The sequence below is a fragment of the Salmo trutta genome, chromosome 33 (genome assembly GCF_901001165.1).
Source record: "Salmo trutta chromosome 33, fSalTru1.1, whole genome shotgun sequence".
In the NCBI taxonomy this organism is placed as follows: domain Eukaryota; kingdom Metazoa; phylum Chordata; class Actinopteri; order Salmoniformes; family Salmonidae; genus Salmo; species Salmo trutta.
This window is the reverse complement of record NC_042989.1, coordinates 19,020,537-19,031,355: the sequence shown is the minus strand read 5'-3', so window position 1 is coordinate 19,031,355 and position 10,819 is coordinate 19,020,537. Positions and strand designations below refer to the sequence as shown.

Genomic DNA, 10,819 nt, shown 5'->3' with positions numbered 1-10,819 from the left:
CAATATTTTGGCCGTGCCATGTGATGGATTGGGAGGAAGAAGGTTTGTTTTGTCTGCACTGTCAGCCATCTCATGAAAAGTTAAGGAGCTGTCAGTGACAACAATGGGCCATTGGGTTTCTAAAGCCAGGCGGTATTGTGACCCAGAAGGGCTTTAATTCTTCAGCCATGGCCAGGCAGCAGCATCTGAAACCCCTGGTCTAGACATGCTGACAGTTACTTGATATGGTGGTTGAAATGAGTATCCTCCCTCCCTATCTCTATCACCCAAAGCTTGAAAGAGAAAAAAGGGCTCAGGGAAGGAACACCATTGTTTGTTAGGTTTACAAGCTGGTGTATCGACACTCTGCTTTCAAAGCATGCATCCCTGAAGCTCCTTGTGAAGCAAAGTTTATAGTTGATGAAACACACGTTACTAGGAATGTCCTTTAGAAACGTTCCTTCATGTTTTCCTTCTACTTTGTTTGTATTATGTGTTCAATGTAAGAGCATTGTAAGTTAACCAATTTGTTCATTGGTTGAAATTGTGTTGATTCCAGTCGCTTCCATTGTGTATGTTTAGAAATATGTCTTTGTGTTTGTGTATGTGTGTGTGTACTGTATGTCTTTGTTTTTCGTACAGCCAGGGCCAGTGCCAGGGCCAGTGTGAGATTATGCAGGGTTGTTCTGATGGCTAGAAGAGATAAGTAGGTATTGTGTTATGACTGCAACAAGGGTACAGGTCAGTCAAACAAGCACCATGGCCTACACCCCCACATAGGCACTTATAGTATGTACTAAGACATAAGAATATGAATACAGAGTGGACTTCACAAACTGCAATGATTAACCAGAATGATTAACAGAGAAAGCCTTGCAGCGGTTTAAGGGTTTGCAGACTTGGATTAATCTGAGCAGTTGGAGGTAGAGGTCATTGGCAGGCAGACCTCACCTCTCTCTTAACCTCTGACCTCTGGCCACAGGGAAACCAGGTTTACTGCCCCAGGGCAGTGTTTGTAGGTAGGTGGAGGAATGAAGCGTGCATTTTGGAGTGGTGAATGAAGTGTTTTATTGGTGTTTGCAGACAATGACTGAACAGTTTACAAGTCCTAGTCTATCTCTTGGAGCACCAATAGTGATGGGTAGGTTATCTATTATCTGTCAGTTTTGTTAAACTGTTTAAATCTCTGTGTGGATGCATGTGGATGTACTCTCTGTGTTCTGATGCTGGCTGACCTCATGACCTGTGGGCTGTTTGGATCTTGCTGGTTCCAGCTAGGCTCTTGGTTGGTGTCTGGCTGACCTGTAGATGACAAAATCATGTGTTTCCATTTCCTGAAGGGTTCCATCGTTTGGATCATGGCCATGTGCCTGTGTCTTATATCTGCAAACGTCAAGGTTGCCCAAGTAGGCTGTCTGACAACAGCCCTAGTCCAAATCATGTTAGTCTCAACACCGGCAGAATGGTCCAAGGACAATCTCGGGTCGGGTTGTGGTTCCTCAGTGTCACTCCTCCCATCCACAGATGTGGCCATCTGGGCCCTGGTGCACTCCATTCTCCAGCTCCCTGTATGTGTACCGTGGAGGGCAGGAAGATTGGAGCTACAGGGAATCTTTGCTCTAGACCTCTGGGATGAGGGACAGCAGCCAGGCCCCAGTCTCCCCAGAGCCCTGTAGTACTGTCTCTGCTGCTGCTCGATCCCCCTCATACAGTATCTATGCTCCAACTCCAGGCTACGGAGCAGGCCCTTATGTTGCTGGACTTGGTACCTGTGTAGTCCATGCTTCGTGGCAGTCAGCGGCTTCTGCATTTAGTTGTCAGTGGCTTCTGTAGTATCACCGTGTGGGGGAAGGGATTGCAAAACGATGGAAGTTCAATAATTAGCTATACCAGTGAAGTAACAGTGTATTTCCTGTGGGATCACCATTGTATTAACATGTGATAATTGCTTCGTAATGGAGTTGAGCATTTAGTTTTTTATATTATTACAAAAATGTAAAAAGGAATGGCCCTGACTCTTGTGTAATAACAAAGTTCTTGATCAATACATCTTTCTAATTTTAAAGGAATGTAAAATCATACTATGGATAGATACCTCATAAAAATATCATTGTTCAAACTAATTTATTCATTTTTCTCATCAAAGGATGTTTCAGAGTAAGTCAAATAAATGGCACTAACCTGAGAATGAAATCAGTATCCCTTTGATGAATTTGATGAGACACATATCTGCTACTGTGTCATTTCCCCAAATCTCACAGGGAACTCAAGAGGAAAGTTGGTTGTGTTTTCTCTACTTTATAGGGAGTCTCTCTCTCTCTCACTCTCTCTCTCTCTCTCATGATGTAATCTGATCCCCTGGCCCATGTAGATGTTGGTAGTCATGTGATCTCTTGATAAGCTTTATTTACAGCCCCCTGGATTTCATTAACTTTGCAATCCCTGCTAATTGACAGGTGACAGGTGAGGCTAAATCCAAACCCAATTTTATTTAAAAGAGCATGTAAACCCCAATATTGAGAGTTGGTATGTCCATTACTTAGCTATAGCTCTCAGGACATTGCAGGGGACTATACATGTGAGTTTCATTATTGTTGTGGTGTAAGAAAGAGCCAATGACAGACTTGTGGCAATGAAATATTTACAGAAAACTTTTAATATTACTTCACTACATTCCTAAATAAAATTATGTACTTTTTACTCCACACATTTTCCATGTCCCCCAAAAGCTACATTTCGAATGCTTAGCAGGACAGGAAAATTATCCAATTCACGCACTTATCAAGAGAACATCCCTGGTCATCTACTGCCTTTGATCTGAGTGTTGGAGTGTTACACTGGCTATCTGTAAATAAATAAAAAAACTGAAAATTGTGATGTCTCGTTTGCGTAATTTAAGGAATTTGAAATGATTTCTACTTTATTTTGATACTTAAGTATATTTTAGCAATTACATGTACTTTTGATACATAAGTATATTTAAAACCAAATACTTTTACTGAAGTAGTATTTTACTGGGTGACTTTCTCTTTTACTTGAGTGATTTTCTATTGAGATAACTTTACTTTTACTCAAGTTTGACAATTTGGTACTTTTTCCACCACTGCCCATGTTGACTCCAATGTTTACCACAGTTGTGGCAAGTTGGCTGGATGTCGTTTAGGTGGTAGACCGTTCTTGATACACATGGGAAACTCTTGAGTGTGAAAAACCCAGCAGATTTGCAGTTCTTGACACACTCAAACCGGTGCGCCTGGCAACTTGTCACGACTTCCACCGAAGTCGGTCCCTCTCCATGTTCGGGCAGCGTTCGGCGGTCGACGTCACCAGCCTTCTAGCCATCGCAGATCCACTTTTCATTTTCCATTTGTTTTGTCTTTGTCTTACACACCTGGTTTCAATTCCCCAATTACTTGTTCATTATTTAAACCTCTGTTCCCCCATGTTTGTTTGTGAGTAATTGTTTGTATGTAATACGGCCCGTTATTGTGGGCTCGCATTATTGCGTTGTATTTGTTTGTATTTTGAGTAAATACGTTTTTTACTCATATCTGCTGTCCTGCGCCTGACTCCTCCACACCAGCTCACACAAACTTTATTACACAACTACTACTATACCCGGTTCAAAAGCACTTCAATCTTTTGTCTTGCCCACTCACCGTCTTAATGGCACACATACACAATCCATGTCTAAAGGCTTAAAAATCCTTCTTTAACCTGTCTCCTCCCCTTCCCCTACACTGATTGAAGTGGATTTAACAGGTGACATCGATAAGGGATCATAGCTTTCACCTCAATTCACCTGGTCAGTCTATGTCTTGGAAAGAGCCGGTGTTCCTAATGTTTTGTACTCTTCTGTATATCCAGAAGAGTTTAATTCCAGAATTCCACATTTTTCCCATTTGTGTTTTTTCATCATAAATAATTGCTTATGTGTACGTTCATGTGTGTGTAAAATATTACTGTTCTCACATTTTTTATTCATAGATTTTAGACGTGTATGAAGATGTTTTTTTTTGCTAATTGCTATATAACCATTGTTTAGCTGGAATGGAATGTTCCCATCCTTCATATCCATTGGCAAATGACAGGAGTGGCAATGAGTGGAATTCAATGACAGGAGTGGCTTGGAGTGGAATGTAATAGCTGAACAGAGACGGCAACCAGGCTAACAGCAATCTCACTGAAGATATTCAAAATAGGTCAACAGTGAGCTGAGTTTAATGGACGTCTGTTAGTCACTTACTAGACACAATAATGTCGTTGTTATTGTCCTGTGTAATTACATTGTGTAATTGTGCGCCATCTACTGGCAAATAACGGAACATCCATTCAAGGACGATGACGTTTTAGTAGAGAGAAGAATGGAATAGAAAGTTTAGAAACGACTGTAGTTGTAAAAACACCAAACATTATGATAGCATTGAAAATATATTAACAGTAATATAATTCCATGCAATGGTAGGAATATTGCAGAAAGATAAATAAGAAGTTAAAAGAACAGGTTTTGGGCAAGGCAGAATGACACAATTGTGAGGCTGTTCCCCGGGCGACGAAGACGTGGATGTAGATTAAGGCAGCCCGCACCTCTGATTCAGAGGAGTTGGGTTAAATGAGGAAGACACATTTCAGTTGAATGCATTCAGTTGTACATCTGACTAGGTATCCCCCTTTCATTTTCTTTGATGGGGGTAGTCAGCGTAGCCTAGTGGTTAGAGCGAAAGGTTGCAAGATCGAATCCCCGAGCTGACAACGTACACATTTGTTGTTCTGCCCCCGAACAAGGCAGTTAACCCACTGTCCATAGGCCGTCATTGAAAATAAGAATTTGTTCTTAACTGACTTGCATAGTTAAATAAAGGTAAAATAGTCTAGGTCTCTAGTAACGCATTCAAAACATCTCGGAAGGCAGCAATATCCGACTTCAGTATGTTCAAGACAACTGGGAACTCTGAAAAAAACTAGCTCAGACTGGGATTTTTGTTTTGAACAGTCAACCAACTCGGAATCTCTGGCATCTTTCTCTGACCTGAAAATCACTGATGTCATGATTTGACCTCGTTTTCCCCCGTCTTCCCAGTTTACCGGATTAACAGACTGTCACCATGCAATCCTTAGTCTTTACATTTCTGTGGAGATGTTTTATGATTAAAAGCAGGGTTCGAATTGAGGGGTTATGTGAGGACATAGGTCTTGTTATAGAGACGTGAAAAAGCATATGCTACCACGTATTTGCTTAGCCATAGGAAAAGCAACAGTCCAGATGTTATAAAGCGGTCTAGGCTATAACAATGATAAACTCCACTATTATGTCCGTAGTCCACTAGCCTACCGAAGGTCTTGCGCAGCAAGATTGAACGGAACCGAAAACACCCCAGCCTGTTTTGATCACGTCATGATGAAGCCTGAACATTTAAACTGTTTGCCATTGATTTGGCCCACATTTGCCTACATATTTGATAGACATGAAGACACATATTTAATCTGGAATTGACAAACAAAATCCTGACTAGGATCCCGATTTTCCCCCACGTCATATTACCAATTAGGCTAAATGTATTCCTATTATTTGCATAAGCTAACCACTGCGATGAATGTTATTTATCATCTTAAACAGGCATCAGGGTAAACATAATATCATTTAAATGCCCCCCACACACATTAATGTTACTTACCTTACAGATCACAAAGTGAACTAATTTCCACTCCATTCATAAGCAAATACATTTGATTCATACACTGGCTTGTCTGGCTGGCATGTATTCATTTTAAACAGGCATTCCCTTACCTACACTGAAATAACTTTAGTCCTCAATTATGATTTAAAAAAATTACATTTAAATCATAGCTCATTAGTACACCCCTGTGGTTGAATATATATATATATTTTGTTTGTCTTATGATACAATTAATAATGTTGAACAAATACCATCAAGAGATACGTTACAATTTACATTAACGAACACCTTATGAAACAGCTGTGAAAACCAATCTAGCAATATTTTAGATTTAAATACATAACCATTGATATTTTTTTGGTACATGTGTGTCAATTTACATTCAGATTTTTTGTACACTCACATGGCAATCATAGACTGAAATACAGAATTCTGGTGTGTGGAATTGAGAGCAGGTGGGGCTTGTGTGGATGGGAGGTTCTGCCTGTCACTTGTTTTCAACAGGTAGTGGACTCGAAGAGGGAAACTGCGAAGTCCAGGCGCTGCTGCCCTCTTTGTTCTGAGTGTTTGCAGTGCTAGTGTTTTTAGCTAATCTGTGCAGCTCACATTATGTGCCCAGTATGATAGTTGTCTTGCTCTTTCTTAGCAGATAATGACAACTTGACAATAACAGTAGCTGATGTAATGAAAAGTTGGAGGGTGGTTGGTAATGGAGGACATCAGGTGGATCCATGTCTGGGTGTTAGGCAGAACCCCTAGGTCCTGGAGAAGAGGAGCAGAGTAAAGGGAACAGGGTAGGAGACAGACTTAAACAAGCAAACACACAGGTTAAATGATTATCAGGTATGTAAAAATACAGTTATTGAATTATTTAATTTAGATGTTTGATTAGACATGCAATAATGTTAATAGCAGACAGAAAAGAAAGGATACCTGTCTAATTTTTGATGTCAGTGGGGTTGGTAAGGCATGGTCCCTGGGAAAGATAAGAGAGATGAGTAGAGAAACTCGAGGGTGGTGTCATGATGACTGGAGTCATACACCTTAACAGTACCTAGCTGGAAGTGGCGGTTACTTAATGTGTTCCAGTGGTTAGCCTTGAGATTGACTATTTGTAAAAACCCCTGGGCCAGTGTTGGTACTGCTGACAGCATGGCGATGCCACCCACCACAAGGCAGCAAATGCAAATAGTTATGACATTTTTATATTCACCTTAACAGATGTTGATCCCAGCTAGGAGCGAAAGAGCACCAAGTTTTCCGGGGTCTCGCCTTCCTTTCGTCCTTCTTCCAAGCCAAGTAATTCACCCAGATGTCGAAGCACTTAGTCCCCTTGATTCTTCTCGGGTGGCTCTCCTTTTTCTCATGCGCTCAGTCCATGTTCAATCTCACCTTGATTGATAATAGAAATTAATGCAATTAAATTTCATATTATTAAAAATACATCTCTTATATATCTCCTGGAAGGCCAGAAAATAAAATTAACAGCGGACAATAATTTTTACCTAGTCAAAAACCTCCACATCCTTCTCAGTCCCATGCCTGAAACATTTACATTTACATTTAAGTCATTTAGCAGGCGCTCTTATCCAGAGCGACTTACAAATTGGTGCATTCACCTTATGATATCCAGTGGAACAACCACTTTACAATAGTGCATCAAAATCTTTTAGGGGGGGGGTTAGAAGGATTACTTTATCCTATCCCAGGTATTCCTTAAAGAGGTGGGGTTTCAGGTGTCTCCGGAAGGTGGTGATTGACTCCGCTGTCCTGGCGTCGTGAGGGAGCTTGTTCCACCATTGGGGTGCCAGAGCAGCGAACAGTTTTGACTGGGATGAGCGGGAACTGTGCTTCCTCAGAGGTAGGGAGGCGAGCAGGCCAGAGGTGGATGAACGCAGTGCCCTTGTTTGGGTGTAGGGCCTGATCAGAGCCTGAAGGTACGGAGGTGCCGTTCCCCTCACAGCTCCATAGGCAAGCACCATGGACTTGTAGCGGATGCGAGCTTCAACTGGAAGCCAGTGGAGAGAGCGGAGGAGCGGGGTGACGTGAGAGAACTTGGGAAGGTTGAACACCAGACGGGCTGCGGCGTTCTGGATGAGTTGTAGGGGTTTAATGGCACAGGCAGGGAGCCCAGCCAACAGCGAGTTGCAGTAATCCAGACGGGAGATGACAAGTGCCTGGACTAGGACCTGCGCCGCTTCCTGTGTGAGGCAGGGTCGTACTCTGCGAATGTTGTAGAGCATGACCCTACAGGATCGGGTCACCGCCTTGATGTTAGTGGAGAACGACAGGGTGTTGTCCAGGGTCACGCCAAGGTTCTTAGCACTCTGGGAGGAGGACACAAGGGAGTTGTCAACCGTGATGGTGAGATCATGGAACGGGCAGTCCTTCCCCGGGAGGAAGAGCAGCTCCGTCTTGCCGAGGTTCAGCTTGAGGTGGTGATCCGTCGTCCACACTGATATGTCTGCCAGACATGCAGAGATGCGATTCGCCACCTGGTTATCAGAAGGGGGAAAGGAGAAGATTAATTGTGTGTCGTCTGCGTAGCAATGATAGGAGAGACCATGTGAGGATATGACAGAGCCAAGTGACTTGGTGTATAGTGAGAATAGGAGAGGGCCTAGAACAGAGCCCTGGGGGACACCAGTGGTGAGAGCACGTGGTGCGGAGACAGATTCTCGCCACGCCACCTGGTAGGAGCGACCTGTCAGGTAGGACGCAATCCAAGCGTGGGCCGCGCCGGAGATGCCCAGCTCGGAGAGGGTGGAGAGGAGGATCTGATGGTTCACAGTATCAAAGGCAACAGATAGGTCTAGAAGGATGAGAGCAGAGGAGAGAGAGTTAGCTTTAGCAGTGCGGAGAGCCTCCGTGACACAGAGAAGAGCAGTCTCAGTTGAATGCCCAGTCTTGAAACCTGACTGATTAGGATCAAGAAGGTCATTCTGAGAGAGATAGCAGGAGAGCTGGCCAAGGACGGCACGTTCAAGAGTTTTGGAGAGAAAAGAAAGAAGAGAGAGAGAGCGAAGGTTGGGACGGCGCAATACCATCCGAGTAGGGGCAGAGTGAGAAGTGTTGGATGAGAGCGAGAGGGAAAAGGATACAAGGTAGTGGTCGGAGACTTGGAGGGGAGTTGCAATGAGATTAGTGGAAAGTGGACTTCGAAGGCGTTCTGATCTGGTTCGACAACTTCCACATCAGGTGGAGTATCAGTGACCTCAAAGTACGTTATACAAAAACAGCAAAATAAAAACACTAAGTCAATCAAACATTTTTTATACTACAGTATATGCAATAATGTTATATACAATTATATTGTTTACATCAGTTAACTGCTGCGGCTCCCTTCCATATAGCAGGCGATTCAGAGTGAATACTCTGGAGGCCTGGACACTGCTGTGTTGTGTGCAAAGATAATTACCTTCAGATTGTCCTCCTTCCACCATTCCTGGTACCCGTCAAGGGACTTGCCCATGGCAGTCCCGTTGGTCCATTCATCCAAACGTGAAGTCACCATACATCTACACATTCAGTTTATATATACAGTTGAAGTTGGAAGTTTACATACACTTAGGTTTGAGTCATTAAAACTCATTTTTTTCAACCACTCCACAAATTTCTTGTTAACAAACTATAGTTTTGGCAAGTTGGTTAGGACATTTACTTTGTGTATAACACAAGTAATTTTTCCAACAATTGTTTACAGACAGATTATTTCACTTATAATTCACTGTATCACAATTCCAGTGGGTCAGAAGGTTACATACACTAAGTTGACTGTGCCTTTAAACAGCTTGGAAAATTCCAGAAAATGATGTCATGGCTTTAGAAGCTTCTGATAGGCTAATTGACATCATTTGAGTCAATTGGAGGTGTACCTGTGGATGCATTTCAAGGCTTACCTTCCAACTCAGTGCCTCTTTGCTTGACATCATGGGAAAATCAAAAGAAATCAGCCAAGACCTCAGAAAACGAAACAATAGTATGCAAGTATAAACACCATGGGACCACGCAGCCATCATACCGCTCAGGAAGGAGACGCGTTCTGTCTCCTAGAGATGAACGTACTTTGGTGCGAAAAGTGCAAATCAATCCCAGAACAACAGCAAAGGACCTTGTGAAGATGCTGGAGGAAACAGGTACAAAAGTATCATTATCCACAGTAAAACGAGTTCTATATCGACATAACCAGAAAGGCTGCTCAGCAAGGAAGAAGCCACTGCTCCAAAATCACCGTAAAAATAGCCAGACTACGGTTTGCAACTGCACATGGGGACAAAGATTGTACTTTTTGGAGAAATGTCCTCTGGTCTGATGAAACAAAAATAGAACTGTTTGGCCATAATGACCATCGCTATGTTTGGAGGAAAAAGGAGGAGGCATGCAAACTGAAGAACACCATTCCAACAGTGAAGCACAGGGGTGGCAGCATCATGTTGTGGGGGTGCTTTGCTGCAGGAGGGACTGGTGCACTTCACAAAATAGATGACATCATGAGGATGGAAAATTATGTGGCTATATTGAAGCAACATCTCAAGACATCAGTCAGGAAGTTAAAGCTTGGTAGCAAACGGGTCTTCCAAATGGACAATGACCCCAAGCATACTTCCAAAGTTGCGGCAAAATGGCTTAAGGACAACAAATTCAAGGTATTGGAGTGGCCATCACAAAGCCCTGACCACAATCCCACAGAAAATATGTGGGCAGAACTGAAAAAAACCCGTGTCCGAGCAAGGAGGCCTACAAACCAGACTCAGTTACACCAGCTCTGTCAGGAGGAATGGGCCAAAATTCACCCAACTTATTGTGGGAAGCTTGTGGAAGGCTACCCGAAATGTTTGACCCAAGTCAAACAATTTAAAGGCAGTACTACCAAATACCAATTGAGTGTATGTAAACTACTGACCCACAGGGAATGTGATGAAAGAAATCAAATCTGTAATAAATTATTCTCTTTACTATTATTCTGACATTTCACATTCTTAAAATAAAGTGGTGATCCTAACTGACCTAAGACAGGGAATTTTTACTAGGATTAAATGTCAGGAATTGTGAAAAACTGAGTTTAAATGTATTTGGCTAAGGTGTATGTAAACTTCTGACTTCAACTGTATATATATATATATATATATATATATATATATATATATATATATATATATATA

General features: G+C 42.4%; 1 long non-coding RNA gene across 2 annotated transcripts; it reads right to left on the bottom strand.

Annotated features, from left to right (window-relative positions):
- Positions 1-6,383: 6,383 nt before the first annotated feature.
- Positions 6,384-7,225, bottom strand: LOC115172126 (uncharacterized). 2 transcript variants are annotated; one of them, XR_003871386.1, is made up of 4 exons: positions 7,163-7,225; positions 6,871-7,049; positions 6,591-6,633; positions 6,384-6,419 (listed from the first exon to the last, which is right to left on the bottom strand). It is a non-coding gene; the product is annotated as an uncharacterized LOC115172126 (long non-coding RNA). The 2 variants fall into 2 exon arrangements; XR_003871385.1 differs by having other exon boundaries at positions 6,871-7,225.
- Between the last annotated feature and the right edge of the window lie 3,594 nt (positions 7,226-10,819).